Below are 16,010 nucleotides of genomic sequence, written 5' to 3'. Positions count from 1 at the left end.
CCTGTCCTTCCTCCCCGATTCCCTCGAGCGCTGCCCGGGGCTCCGTCCTGCGTTCGAGACCTCCGGGGAAGCCCCAGGAAACGCAGGGAAGCCGGTTGGGGTCGGCGATTCCCCCGCACTTGAGTAGCGGGGGTCTGGTCCGCTGACTGCGGCTCTGGGCGGCCGACTGCGGGGCGCGCTCCAGCCCTCCAGGCTGAGTCTCTTCGGGAGCGCCGGGGGCCGTGCGTCGGCTCCCGCCAGCCCAAGGGGCGATCCGCGAGCGCCTCCGACTCCGGCTGGGCTCCGGCTTGGGCTTGGAGGAGCCTGCCGGGGTCGACGTTAACTTTGCGAAGCGAGCCGTCTCCGAAGCCTTCGCCTCCTCCCGGGGCGCGCCAAGCCTCTCCAGCTCTCGGCACACAAGGCCTCCCTTTCTCAGCTTTGCCCCGGAATGCGAGCCGCGGGTGGGATGCGCGGGGAAGCCCGGAGGATGGGGAGGGCGGCGAGGAGAGCACCCCTTTCCCCCTCCACCCGGGCAGAGCGGTGGGAAGGCCCCCTCGCGCTGTGAAGAGTCCCCCGAGAAAGTGGGGTCGGGGACGCCCCCGGGTCTCGCTTCCTTATCCCTTTTTTGCCAAGGCCCTGCTTTTGCGGGGGGGCTCTCACACCCCTCCCTCTCCCGTGCAAGAGGTTTTCTAGATGCTAGAAAAAGCCCTGTTGCTTTTGCTGATAATGCAGCAGGAATTTCACGGGCCATCGCACTGCTATTAAGAAATTGCATCTTTTAATTATTTAATAATGCCGTCCCTGCGTGACGACCGGTCGTCCCTCAGGGGTGGGGGTGAAGGGTTGTTCCTCAAACCCGGCTGCATGAGGCTATAGATCTGCGTAAAGTCTTTCCTCCAGTTTCCCCCTAAAGAAATGTTGCTCAGATGGCTCTGAAATCTTTCCTTGTTTTCCTCTTTTGATCATTCCTATCGGTTTCATATGAGGCAGGGAGTTAAGTTTTCGGTTTAATCACAGGGAAGCCACGATAATTAATCTGGCAAGAGGATGGATCAGTTTCTTTAGCACTTGGGCTCGTAGCAGCCATCGATGGTTTTGCGGGATGTCTGGATTTCCCGGGGATGGGGAGAGACTAGTGTTCTCAGGAGCGAGAATCCATCAGCCTGGCATCCGCGCATTCGCCACGCTGGGCTCTGAGCGCTAGAGCCTTACACGATGGGAGAGAAGAGAAGGGGCTGACCTTTGTTTCATTAGTCCTGGGATTATTCTTCCTACAAATATGGAGATGCAGACACCAGAACCCAGAAGTAGTCACTGCCTAACCCCAGCTGCTGGGAGCCTGGTCTTCCAGTAGAACAAAGGAATAAAAGTTGCAAAACAAAGGAGCAGAGTTGTGGCCACAGCAAGAAGGGCCCTGAAGCTCCTGATCGCTAAACGTCATGAATCTTGAGCTCTGATTCGAAGTCTTTGAGTTGGCCAGTGGGCCCTGGAATTCGAACCTCGGTGCAAAACTGAAATCCTGCCTAGTACAAAGGAATGTGAGCAGTTTTCAAGCATAGACCAGGGAAAGGCATCTGAGAGGCCAGGAAACTTTGCTTGAGTGAGAATCGTCTTTACATCTTGCTTGTGAAACATTACAAATTAATGCATTAAAAATGCCTTGTAGCCACACTTTATTATTAATAATAATTACGATTATCATTATTTTCCTTGTTATTTCAGAGTCTACATAAGCTGGTCACTTTATTATGTTGTTTGGGGGGAAAAAATCATCTTTCCCACCCCTGGGGAGGGGAAATGGAAAGCTGCATTGAAAGGACTAAGCTAGGATAGTCTGTGGAGGCCCAGAATGTAGATTTACCCAAACCAAGCTTATTGCTTACTAGAAAAATAGGCTTTTAAAATAGTTCTAATTGAAGCAAAGGACCATCTTGATAGCACTTCAGAACTTTCATTACATTTAGAATTCTTATCAGAACACCAGACAGTAAAATTTCTAGAAAGCTAAATTCTATTTTCAATTAAGATGCAATCTTTTGTTAATTTGAGAATTTTTTTTTTTAAAGTTACTGCTCTGTGTTTGTATGACCCAGCACTCATGTTTCCTCTTTGCAGTGGATGTGGTGGCTGTGGCTGTGGATGTTTGTTTTTTATTCGTGCGAGAGAGGGGGCCAGGGTTAGAGAGCCATGCCATGATTTGGGGGAATACAGATCAATTTCATGCTCCTTTAATGCACTTGTCTTCATAATTCATGGTTTTTCTTCCACTTTGAATAGAATTACATGGCTGCTTTGTAAAGATTCTGGTTTGGGGACCCTCATATGGGAAATGCCACGACTTTCACCTCAAGGCTTGATTTACAGTGCCAGAGCTACACTCCCATGAGCATGGCACATCTCGGAACCTTGCCTGTGAATGCCTGTGACTTATGAAGTTGACAGTTCGTGTAAACTTTGATCTGTGATATTCGCCTTTATTTTCAGAACCATCTAAAACAAGATCTGCAAAAATCCGATTTTAGTCTTACTTCATTTTCAACACACTTATGTAGACAGATGTTCAAGAAACATCATTTCGTTTAAGTTTATTTTCAATATTGATTTTTTCACTTTGATCATAGGCATACCTAATCATTAAATAATAATGATAAAACAGTGGTCAATAGAGTTTGAACATAGGTAGCAATCCTTTTTCTTGAACTGTCAAGTTTGTGGAACGTCTTATGAATTGCGAAGGGCTTTTTTCCTAGAAAAATCTGCGCATTGTGTAGTTTACCAGTGAATGACTTAAGGAATTGAAATGCATTCAGGATGCTTTTTCCCCCGATGAAATTGATCATTGTTTCATTAAAGTTACTGATTTGTCAAGAACCCTCATTCTAGATTTACCACGCATTGTGAGTTGGCAGCCTTTCCAATCCAAAGTTATTGCCCCTGAAATATGTAAAAATCTTTGGTCTATATAAATGTGTGACAATGGGCTAGGGGGAAATCATCAACAGGTCTGGTAAAAAGGAAAAAAAATAAAGCTGGAGGAAGTTGGACAAATTCCGGTGCACCGGTAGGAGTGGAAACCAGCTTTTCCATCAGGATTACTGTGATAGCCATCCACAGCCTCCTCTGTGGGCAGGAAGGACTAAAGAAAACACTCGAGGAGGATAATTAGACATCTTTCTGCTATAATTTTACCCTGACATTGAGAGCCTTGTGCATCTCTGGAAGTGGGCTCCTTCGCGGAAGATTGCACTTCTGGCCACTAGAGGGCAATGGCGCCCTTCTCCAACTTTCTGCATGGGCCCCATCTGCTTTTGAGGGCACCATGAAAAGAGGTTTTGTTACCACCAGCCTTGTCTCCCCTCTCAGGAGAGACCGAATTCAATCTAGCTGTAGTTCAGGCTCCCGCACGAGCAGTTTGTCAGGATTAACATCTTTCTAGTCGGTGGATCCCGTTATCTTCAGCCTCTTCTTCCCACCTTGGAGTTTACTAGAAAGTTGGAAAATCTTGTAACTTAAGGTTGTCTGAGCTGGAGATGGGTGGGGGCTGGGCTGTCTGATAAACAAGGTCAGCTCTCACTGAAGCAGTGATCTGGGAGGATTTTCTGGCTCGTTTTTTTTTTTTTTTTTTTCTGCCAGAAAAAGCATCATTTCAGACTCCGAGGGGAAGGGAATGAATAAAGAAGAGAAATATTAGTGAGACGGCTGTGATATCATTGCCTGTTCTTTCAAGAGGTTTTGAGGACGTCTGCAAGCCATTTCTAATTTGCAAAAGAGCATAGCAGTTTGATCTTTGGTAAACACTTGTGGGTATGGAGTTTTAATATAACAGTAAATGTTTTACTATTATCTTTAAACCGTTCTTCATATTACTGTATAAAACCTAACTTTTGCAGACAGTAAAATTTAATTCAAGATTGGTCCTCACGCACTGGAGTTTAATCGTTTGACTGTTTTTTCCTCCTCAGTGATATGGAAATTACTGCTTAGGATTAAATTGCGTATTTCAGGCTACACAAATTTATATTCGTTACTCTTTGATAGTGTCATTATGAAAGTTCTGAAGAAGAATGAAAAAAAAACCCTAATGCTATATTATAATTAAGAGGAAAGCTCTATTAAAAAAATAAGTACTGTCTTAAGTGGATTCTTATTTGTGTCTTTTTGTTTTTTTTAACTGAGTATGATTGCCTCTCTGGTGAATCAGGAGTGGAGTTCTTTGCAGCTCTGAGTGTGTTGGAATGCATAGACAGTAGATGAAGAAGGAATCAATGCAAATGGATTATGGGAAGGAGTATTAAGTAACTCGGTGGAAAGTAAGACAAAGTGTTTTGTAAACTGATGCTCGCTTACCACCGGACAGTTTATTTAACGTAAAAAAAGAAGGCACTTTTAAACTCTAAGTGCTTGTGAATAATACACGTTTGTTAGAACTGGAGGCAAAATTTCCTCATTTTGTTTAATTACTCGTCAGACAGTTGCCGAGTTCTGAGATTCTTATTGAGATAAAGCGTCGTTCTCATCATCTGTATGGTCAAGGTTTCTGCTCAGGCAGAGAATCTGGTGCACCAGGATGTTAGGTGAGATAGGAGTATGAGAGAGGAGAGAGGGAAGGAGAAAGGGGAGGAGAAAAAGAGTGTGAGAGAGACTAATGATGCTGTTTCTCATGGCAGGCCAAATACCAGTGTCTCTCTCTCTCCTCGTTTAGACCATGTGAGGTGCTGAATCCAGAAAGTTGGCATAAACAGCTCTACGGGCCACAGTAAACAGTGGCCAGGGTCTAATTCTATTGCCTTCTGGCACTGAGTACTCCTCAAACAACACTGTGAATCAGGACTGCCTTTTCCTCGAATTTTCCTGGTTGTTGCAGGTAACCAAAAGCCGTCATGCGCTTCCTCCACAAATTCCCTTATTTGCCAGAAATCCTCCTGACATGGCATTGGCATGATGTCACAAATTAAGGTTACTTCTCTGGAATCGCTTTTCTTGAAGCAAATGGCTTCGGGTGCGGCTTCATCCCCATGTGATGGTCCCCTAACACGGCAGCCAGGGCGGTGGAGGCGCCTCCCTGGTTTCCCTTTAAGAAGCATCGAGATCTCTTTTCAGCTGTCATTAGGCTCCATCAGTGAGAGCAAGCAGTGAGAATGTACAGTAGCATCCTCCCATCGATGCTGTTTGCTTCTCAGTAAGAACAAGCAGGATGAAGGCAGGGATGGACATATCAGGTCTAACTGCTGTGTACCCACCCCTGCCATGGATCTCCGGGAACGTGTTACCCATCCTCACATCCTGAATGCTCAGGCCTCTTGCCATCATCCCCAAGGCTTGGACCAGCCATTCAGACTTGGAGGCAGCATTGCCTAGTGGCAGGGCCTGGCTTAGGGTGAGGAGAGTGAGGCCGAGGCATGCAGGTGCAGAGTCTTCATTTAAAATTTTGATATTTTTGGGGCCGGCCAGGTGGCACAGTGGTTAAGTGCGCATGTTCCTCTTCGGCGGCCCAGGGTTCGCCGGTTGGGATCCCGGGTGCGGACATGGCACTGCTTGGAACGCCATGCTGTGGTAGGCGTCCCACATATGACGTAGAGGAAGATGGGCACGGATGTTAGCTCAGGGCCAGTCTTCCTCAGCAAAAAAGAGGAGGATTGGCGGCAGTTAGCTCAGGGCTAATCTTCCTCAAAATAAAATATTAATATTTTGCTTATCATGGATATTTTCCATTAATCTTGATTTTTAAAGTATTGCATTACACTGAGTTTTATGGCATCCCCTTATATTTTGTGTGCAAGGACTGTGCCTCACCTGACTCATCCTGGTTCCAGCCTGCCTGGCATTTTGATCTTTCCCTGTTGCAGCTCTGCTGCTTACAAACTATGTGACCAGGAATAAGCAACATCCCATAGATTCAGATGCGTCATCTGTAAAAATGGAGCTAATGATAATGTCTACGTCCTGGGATTGTCGTAAAGATACAATGAGCATGGAATGCACCGCCTGGTTCATGATAAGCACTCAATAAATGCTCAGCCCTTTTGTCCTCTCAGACATTGACCTGGGGTGCAGTTTTATAGACTAATGGTGGCAGGGAGCAGATCCTCCTTACAATTATTAGGCCAAAATTCTGCACCGAACATTCACTTGAGATGGAGGCCTCTCCCAATTAGTGATGAATTGTTTATTAGCGACTGCCTTTTTTGGAAATATTTCATAACGTTTGAGTGATCCATCTCTCTTTCGTTTAAAATATTCAAGAGGGAGTGGAGATTTTAGAGATAATTATGGCTTTTGAAATGCGCCTGCCTCCTTCCCACCTGTGCATCCCCTCTTGGTTCCTTTTACATGTGGGTGGCTGTGGTAAGTTGCCCTGAAGTTGTGCCTTCCTGGGAAAGTTTGCCAAGCATGTGATGTTGAGATATTCATCCTAAGCTTTGCTTTCGTTTAAAGGGGGCTTATTACTGTTCCAGACTGGCTTCAATGATAGTTAGTCTCTCGATAAATCCTTGCCATCGCAAGAACGTTCCTGTTTGTTTTTCAAGGAGATGCCGTTTGGGATGGTAAGGGGGTTGAGCGGGGACACGTTTGACTCATGCAGAGACTGTGACTGGAGCAGCTCTGGCCCCGTCTGCGGTCTTCCTCAGACCCAGGGCAAAGCACAGTGATTTGGCACAGTGTTGAAAATAACAGGAACCCTCGCCCCCACGCAGCCCTTAATGGTTTTCCAACTGTTTTCACACCCCATGTCACAGTCAGGCTGGGTTTTCCAAGGCCCCTGGAGTTTCCAGGTTGTCCTGCTGTGTCCCATCTGCGGCCTTCTTTTGTCATCTGTTCCCACCCCAGGCCCTGCTGAGTTCCCTCCCAAGTGCACCTCGAGGTTACGGAAATACTGCCTATGTTGCCCCGGAACAGGGAAGGAGAGAGAGCCTACTTCGTGAGGCCCTACTATGTGCTGGGTGTTGTAGCTGATACCTCATTTATTCTGTGCAGTCACACTATGAGGAGGGTGCTGTCATCACCATTTTACAGATGGGGAAAATGACTCTTGGGAGGATTCCGGACGCTTGTCTAAGCGCTCGAGGCTGGAAGAGGGAAAGCTGGATTTGCAAGCCTGTTTTGACTCCACCTGCCCAGCAGTTTTCTACTATGAGTGACACGTGTCACAAGTCCAGGCCTCCCTAGCTTCCTGAAGAAGAGCAGCTGGATGGAGAGCTGAGCTGACTATGCAGCCCTGGGCCCCACCTGATCCCAGATCTTATCCAGAAGAGAAGTGTCCAAGATCCTCTCGTCTGACTCTCCTCTCAGCAGTTTTTCTGTTTGCCATTACCCCTGCTGTTGCTTAAATGTCCTGATGACAGCCTGCTAACTGCCTCTCAGGAACCTATGATGAGAGGCAGTTCATTCACTCCTTTCATTAAAATTTCCCATCCTCTGAGGAGCAAAACTACACCTCTTTTATGACTTTCTCCAAATAGTGGCTGCCTCTGCTCCTCATCACTTTTTCCTTCTCCTGACAGCTCTACAAATAATTGAAAGTTGATGTCAGATAATAGTTAAAATCCAGCATTTATTGAGCACTTAGCTTATTTCAGGCACTGTGCTAAGAATATTGTGTCTAATGCGAGACTTATCCACGGTGACCCTATGAGCTGGTAAGATTGTCGCGAGCATCTCATAGAGGAAAAAAAAACCCCAGACGTTCCCAGTGATCCATGGCTGGTAGTTGGCAAAGCTGAGATTCCATCTCAGGCATCTGACACCAAACTTAACGACTATCAGGATGCTCCACCGTCCAACGCTTCAACTAATCTGGTGAGATATGGTTTCCAGACCTCGCGCCTTCCTCATCTCTCCCGTCCACTTCCACTCCATTTTGTCCTTGTCCCCTTTAACATGTGGCATCTTAAATCAGATTCCTTATCATGGACATTGTGACCACTGCACAGCGACTGGACCTATTCCTTCCTGTAATGAGGACTGAACATTTCACTTTACCAAGCAGAACTCTCAGGAATCAGCTGTCTGAAGTCATTAACTGAATGATCAACTCTTCTAGTCAACCTTCATTTAGAGATGAGGGTCCAGGGACCCGGAGAGGAACCATGGCTTGCCTTCGATCACACGGCAATTTAGGGGCAGATGGAAGGAGAAGTGGGCAATCTTGGCTCTTAACTCAATCTCTTACCATTATCTACAAGCAAAAAGTTATGTTTTTTTTGTCTTTTTAGAGTGGATATAATTGTGATCTGATTCTTATTTAAACATTAGTTCCGGTATATATACATATAAAGGTACACAGTATTATGTCATTGGCCACTTAAGTTGTAACACCTAAACATGGGGCTTTGCATTATTCTCTATTATTTGGAAGCCATGGTCAGCCAATCCAATGTCATTTGATAATAATTTGCAAAATGTATCATTTGACCCTGGCCTTCAGCTCTTCCTCCTTTACAGTCACCTACCATTAATATGTCCATTCCTAGTCTCCATAGGTAGAGGAAGAACTGTGTCTTACCTTTCCACCCCAAGCTTCACAGGGCCCTCTGGCAGAGTTTGGTTTGAACTCCATTTCAAACCCATTTCTTTCTCACCTACTCTAGTGAAAGGCCCTGGGTTGGGTACATAGAAATAGTCAAATTGTAAGACTTCCCTTGGAGTGCTGACAGTATCAGTGGTGCAGAACATACTAGGTCTGCCTCTGAAAGCTCAAGGCTGCGTACAGCAAACGCTGCGAAGGAAATACAAATAGGGCCTCCGGAAGGACAAGTCACATCCAGTTCAATAATCAAGGATGGTTCGGGGAAGGAATAACAGAGCTGCACGCCTGCATGGCAGATAGGGACCCTAGAGGCCACCTAGACCAACACAATATGCCACCAGGTGTTCCAGCCATGTCACTGTAGTGACGATGGCTGGATCATTGCTGATGATGTGGAACTTTACCTCTAGATGCAAACCATTGAGACATTAGGAAACTTCACTATTAGAAATACTTGCTTAGATTGAGCCAAACTGTCTCCCCAAAGGTCGTATCCTTTGATGCAAGCCTTTGATGCTATGCAGAATAGACGGTATGCTTCCTCCACATCTCAGTTATTCAATATCTAAGTCCTCTTTCAGGTTGCCTTCTCCCTAGCCTTAACATCTCCAGAGCGAACCCCCCATTGAGTTTTGCTCCAGCCCTTCTAACGGGAAAGGACCAAAGAGAGAAATCTAGGCAGCTAAACTCTTGACTACCAACTCCCTTCCACACACTTCTTTTGTTGCAGCCCAAGGCTACATTACATTAGCTTTTATTGCCAGCCACATCACCCAGAAGCCTTATATTCCGCATTTTATTTGTTTATTTGTTTTTCCTTATGTGCTGCTGTTAAGTCACATTTCCCCACCTGTCCCTGTGCACATAAGATATGATAAGTCACCTTCGGTGGTGAGAGCTCGGGATCTGCAGTCAGGCTGCCCTGCCTCAAAGCTTGGCTCTGCCACTTCCCAGCTGTGCAAGTCACTTTCTCTGCTTCTCAGTTTCCCAATTTATAGCACTGGGTTAATAATATCTACCTTATAGGGTGACTCTGATATTCAATGATATTAATGTATAAAAATGCTTAAAACAGCGCACGGATGGAATGAGGCTGCTGTTATTATCATCTCTGTCTTGTTTCATATCGTTAGATTCAGTCCATTGATCCAGCCTCCCAAAACATTTTAAAATTTAATCTTTAGTCTGTCATACAGAATATCTGTCATCCTTCCCAGCCTCGTGCTATGAGTTGGTTTACTCAGTCACCTACCTTTCCCAATAAAAACAAAATAGCAACAAAACTACCCACAGGAGGAGCAGGGACAGAATCTTGTTAAACTACGCACAAGACACCTCCTTTTGAGGGATTCCTTGCCCTGGAATACAGCATTCTGCATGTTCCTCATTCCTTCTAGGGCATATTCGTCATCTTGTTTGCTTTTTTGGCTGCATAGCATTGGAACCCTTTCCTGTGTTTGCACAATAACCCACAATAAGATGTTTTCTAGAATGAAGAGCCCTCCTTCTACACCAGAGGTCAGAAGTCCCAGACAGTTGCTTCCCTAGCTCTCCGGGAAGCTAGAACACTGAGTCAGCACCAACTTCCCAGTTGGCTTTAAGTTTGGATTCAGTATCTTACACATTCACAGGCATGCATGCACAATCACGGGCCGTGAAGAACTCACTCTGGTCATTGTGGCAGTGGCTGTAGCACCATCCAATCTCCACGAGTTACCAGGGTGGTAGAGTCAGCTGTAGCCCCCTGTGCTCAGCAGGGACAGCCGTGGTGCCCTCACCCACCTGGTTCTGTGGCAGGATCTGGTCTCTGGTTATGACTGCCCAGCCTTCTGACCCTCCTGGCTGTTTTCTGAGTCTTTAGTATTCTCCAGTCTTCCTGCAAGAACTGTGCTACACAGAGTCTGTTTCTGTTGCTTTGAACTAAGAAGCCCAAAAAGCTTCCTTGCCAGCATATCCTTGCAACACTGTTGTGAGAAACCTTATCCACTGCAATACTGAATGAGGGATCTGGCTTTTGAGTTCCTCCCTAATGCTGAATAGAATGTCAATGGTCAAGTAGTTAGATGTTGGGGTGTGAGGTGCAGCACAGGGGAGCCTTCATTAAACATTGAATAGTACAATGTGGGTTGGGCAAGAATTCGGTAGAAGGTCAGTATCTGGGCAGAAGCCTAGTGATGTAGCTCAGTAGATGAGGTGGGATTTCCACAGGCAGCTGTGGCAGACAGCACGCGGCTAGACATGTGGATGGCAAATGCTCCCTTGGAAGGGAGAGGGCAGGTTGAATGGGAAAGTGGCCCATGGATGCTGGCTGTGGAGCCAATACAAAATTTCCAAAAATATTATCCAGGGGAAGCTAAGGCCAGATTCAGGGACAAGAGTCCAAGTTGGAACCCTAATCCAAGGGTGGCAGGATGGAAAGGAATATTCTGAATTCAGAGCCAAACATCTTAGAGAAGCTAGGATGGAACACATAGGAACTCTCTAGGCATTGATGGGAGCATAAAAGATGTCCCTGTACGAATGAGCAAGTGGCCCCCAGTCATATCCCAGCTTCTGGAGGGGACAGTCCCACACTCTCCTGGCAGCATGGCCTCTGACTTGGCCCAAGGATTGGATGTTCAGGTGAATGTTGTCAATACTGTCAGTTTGGTGAATTGGGGCCACAAGGACAGATAGGTAAAAGCTTCCTCTGTTGTTGGTTTCACACCATCCTAGGACAACTTCACTGACCACCTTTGGAAGGAATCAGGATCACCCTTCCAGAGAGGGAAGCCATCAGGGCTGGCTCAGGGTTTCAAGGTTTCTGAGACTCAGTAGCCTATCTAATAGGCAAGGTGGTTGAACCATAGAATGGCTTTGATTCTGTGGTTGATGGAACCTCTTGCCCAGGCCTGACCCAGTCATCACCAAGCTGCACAGAACTCTTGGAACCATGCGTCTTAATTTCTATGTGGTGCTCCCTGACTGGTCACTATGGACACAGATCCAGTCCACAAACCAAGGGTGACTAACCAAACATCAGTGAGGCTGGCTGAGCATCTTTATCATTAGTTATCAACTTTCCATTGTCTACTTATTAAAGCATGTATATAAGGTTTTAAATGTTTAACAGCATATTTAAAGGTTTTATAAAATATTTTCTTGAGAGTAGCAGCAGAATTGTATTTAAATTCCAAACCCAAATTGAAAATCAGGGTTCACTTATGCAAACAATTGTAATTCACAACACTTTGTCCTAAAATATCCCAGTGGTGAAGGGAGATTGCTCTTGAACTGCCTTGCTCCACTGTAGGCCTCATGTAAAGACACAGCTGTAGTATAAGATACAGTTTTCACTTTTACTATTATTCTTGGGAACCCGAAAAGCACTATATAAATGAAGTATCGCTATTAGTAGTATTATCTTAAGAGTAAAAATTGCAATTTATCAGTTAGAGCTGTGCACACTCGCCTTCAAAGTAATGCACTGGTGATTTTTGGGTTTTATTCATCACCATTCCTACTGCAAACATTGCAGAGAATGTTCAGCTTCCGCAGATCTCAGCAGTGCATTTGGGAGCCTTAGTCTGGAGACAAATGCAGCCTGAGAGGACACATCTTTGAAGTGAGGGATGGATCCCGCGGAATCATTTCAGCTGCCCTCTCCCCATCAACCCCACTCCCGCTGTGCCTTACATTGTAAGCCAGAGAGGCACCCCGTTTCCCTTACAGAGAGGCATGCCTTGTGGTCTTTCCTTATTGGATACAGAACTTCTGTCTCATTTCTCACAAATAGGGAAAGATCACCTGTCAGCAAGTTTGTGGCCAATTGCTGACAAATTTTCCCTAATAGGCTGCCCTCTGGTTCCCTTGCTCTAGGCAGCCCAGCCCAGTGCAGCCCTGGCGTTGCTGATAAATAGCTGTGTGGCCTTGGGCAAGCCAATTAACCTCAGTTTCCTCATCTGTAAAGTGGCCTTTTGGGTCCTTGCCAGCTCTAAAATGGTCTGGCTCTCAAATCTTCTTCCATAAATCACTTGGCTTGGGGCTTTCCGACCGTGGCATCTCGGCATTCTAGACAAGGAGCCATGCAGATGTAAATGCCGGATATGAATGCATGGATTTGGTTTGCCCACAGAATATGCCCATGCGTGATGGTGGGCAGAGTGTGCCTGCAGGGTGGTGAGTTTGGGACTCTCTATGGCATACGTTGAATGCTAAATTCAGAGTTTTGGACTTCATTGCCTAGGTCCTAGGGAGCCTTTGAAGGATTTGGAGCAGGGGAGTGATATGTTCAATGCTTTACTAAGTGATCTCTGGACCAGCATTGAGAAGAACTGATAGAAAAGAAAAGAGACTCTAAACAGGGAAACCGGTAGGGAGGCTGTCATGGTAGGGATGGTTAAGTTGGGACTGGGTGCAGCATTATTGTCATTGCTGATGTGTACTGAGCATTTACTGTATGCACGCACTGTGCTCAGCACTTTCCATAAATTGTCTCAATCCATCCTTGCTACATCCTCAGTGAGGTAGAAGCTGTAATTATCCCCATTTGTAATACATGGAAGCCAAGACTAAGGGGAATTAAACAACTTTCCCCAATGTTATGCAGTCAGTAGTGGACAAGCTGGGATTTGAACAGAGAGATGCCTTGTTCTCCACTGCTCTCTTATAGGGAGACAGATTTAGGAAGCTTCTAGGGGTAGGTTCATGAGACTTGCTACTGGCTGTCAGTGAGGAATGAGAATGGATGTTTTGTGAAGTACTTACTGAGTGCCCAGGAGTGGTCCTCCAGAGGTGGTCTCATTGCATCTTCCCAACCCCATAAATAGGAGCCCTCAGATCCCATGGAGATGCAGTGGCAAAGGATTTGAACTCAGCACCTGAAAGATCCAGAAGGCTTTTCCCGTGATTCTTCCAGTGCATCCAAGACTGATAGACTCTTGGCTTTCTTCCCACTCAGGATGATTTCAAGATGACACGAATATTATGTTTTCTGTAATGTGTTCCTACTACTTGAATGTTTAAAAAGATGCGTTAGGCAGAAAAGAAGTTGTCTGTCTAAGATCCATGTTCTCTTTTGAAATTTTGGTTCCTGCCAGCCCTGGCATAGATGAAAGGAAGATGTCACCAAGAATCCCACATCAGAACATTTATTTTGCACCCACGGTTTACAGTGTATTTCTAGGGAATGTTGAGAGAAGCCATGTAAACTCAGTCTTTTTCTGTAAATGGGCATTCTCCGCTTTCTGCTGTGTAGCACTATACTTTTTACAATGTGTATAGAAGGTAGGAGAAGAGGATCACATTGAAGCTGCTCTGATGCATATTAATAAGGGCTCAGGCTTCTGAGAGATAAAAGAATCTCTATCCTGGATTTTAAGGAGACATTAAGAGGCATCCCATTTGTCACTGCAAGCTAAGACTTAAAAACAAATGTAATTGCAAACCTCAACATTGCAAAGTCTTGTTCAAAGAGACAGAGGCCACAAGATGTCTGCGTTTTGTATCTCATCTGCTCCAGTATTTTTGGAGCATTTTCATCTGCTACCACTTGATCCATCCTTTTACCCATCTTTTCTTTGTTAACCAACTCACTGTAGGACAAGAGCTCACTTCCCTTGTCTGGACTCAAGTTACCCGTTTTGTAGAAGAGGTTTAGAATGGAAAATTGCCTCCCCACAGGAGGGATCTTGAAGAACAGCTGAGCTCTGCTTAAAAAGTCAAAAAAGAAGTTCTAGTCGCCCTGCTTGACCCAGAGACTACATATATTATTCTTCTCTTAACCCAGCTCCTGGGGTTCAGATTTTTATTTGGAAAATGAAAAACAAATTGATGGTAAGCTTTGGGGAACTCAGATCTTAGTTCTGGCAAAGAGCCTCCAAAACCTGTTCCCTGACTCATTTAAATTAACAGTTGTGAAAACAAAGCAAGGAAGGAAAGCTTCATGAGTAAGAATGTGAATTTATTAAATTCACCCAAATAGTATCACTCTTCAAGGATTATCTGTCTTTGCTTAATGTTGAAAATATTGATATTAGTGTTTCCCCTCTTTTTATATTTGCATGGGGTACAATTTGATTAATGTTTTTTCTGAAGATGGTTCTGTTCTGGGAAAGTTACATTGATTGTATTGGCTTGGCCTGCTGAGCATGCCTCCTCATGCAGGGCTGATTTGGGTGCGAAACGGAGCTGTTTTGGAAACAGTAACTTTACCGGCATTGTTGTACCTCCTTTGAGGGCTCAGTTGGGTTTGCTATAGGAGAGCATTGAAGATGCAATTCACGTGCTCTCAAATGGGAGAAATTGTGCTAATACAGCTTTAATTTTCATATCAAATTGAACAAGAAATGAGTTTGTCAGAAATAATCATGTTTATTGCAGAGGTGCCAGGTTGGGTAGTTACTGAGATGTGACTGTTACTCTGTGAGGTGACTCCGTGGTGGGGATGTGTAGATGGAGGTCGTCCAGTGTGCTGGACCCACTCACACCCCCTGGGAAACTCCTAGGCGCCATTCCTGGCATCCATTCACCCCAGCTATGAAAACCCCCAGTCTCCTGCTGTGTTTGGCTCAGTCGCTGCCTCATTCCCAGTGCCCTGCGGGGCTCCTTATAAAAACAAACCAAAACCAAATAGAAGAAAAAATAATGCTTATGTAAATAGTTCAGTCCCTATGAAATTTATGCTTTACTTAAAATATATTATGACTTGACACCTGAGTCCGCAAAGGTGGGCCTGGAAATCCAATGTAGTTTGGGGATGAACTGGGGAGACCTCACTCACTCTTATATTGAACACATAGGAGCTGATTTTAAACTTGTTAGTTATCTGTGAGGCCAGAATTCTTTTGAGTTTTTACTTCTTAGGTTAACTTTTGAATATATTTTCTCCAAACACTCAACAACTCTTACAATTCATCCTGGATCTTAGGATCCAGGACGGTAGTAATATATCTGAGTTTCCAAAGTCAACTTAGGCTTCTCCTGGTGTTTTTTTTTTTTTGGGGGGGGGGGGGGGGGGGGGGGGGGTTGTTTTTTTTTTTGAGTTGATGGTTTTTTTTTTTTTGATGGGGGGGGTAGGTCTCTTTTTTGAGTGATTGAAATCTTATATCCTCTCAGTGCTCTGTTGCCTTCACAGCAACAATAAAAATACATATCCTTTCTTGATGATCGTGGTGTGTGCCTTATGTTCACTGTTTCATGTTCCATTCCGGACTACAGGGCAAGTCTGGTCTGAGTGTCGAGCAGTGATTGAAAGCTCACGGGCTAAAAGGAGTTCAGACTAAAAGGGCTCAGTTTCCACTGCCACCAGTGTTTGGCGGTGTGGCCATGTGTATATGACTTATCCTTTTTTGCTTCAGTTTCCTCATCTGCACCATTGGGATGATGACAATGGCACCTGCAAAGATCCGAGTGAGTACTTACTAAATGTTAGCTATAACGCTGTGAGTTAGAAATGCATAGTTATTTCTGCTCTGCAGACAGGAAGTGGAAGTGCAGAGAGTTTATACATCTGGGTCATATGTCT

At 45.2% G+C, this 16,010-nt stretch overlaps 1 protein-coding gene across 1 annotated transcript in view; it reads left to right on the top strand.

The window, feature by feature from the left end:
• The window catches only part of CDH11 (cadherin 11), a 145,326-nt gene that overhangs the window by 628 nt on the left and 128,688 nt on the right, over positions 1 to 16,010 (top strand). The window lies entirely within an intron of this gene.

Source organism: Equus quagga, chromosome 13, assembly GCF_021613505.1.
Source record: "Equus quagga isolate Etosha38 chromosome 13, UCLA_HA_Equagga_1.0, whole genome shotgun sequence".
In the NCBI taxonomy this organism is placed as follows: Eukaryota; Metazoa; Chordata; class Mammalia; order Perissodactyla; family Equidae; genus Equus; species Equus quagga.
The sequence above is the reverse complement of the archived record's forward strand: the minus strand, read 5'-3'. Positions and strand labels throughout refer to the sequence as shown.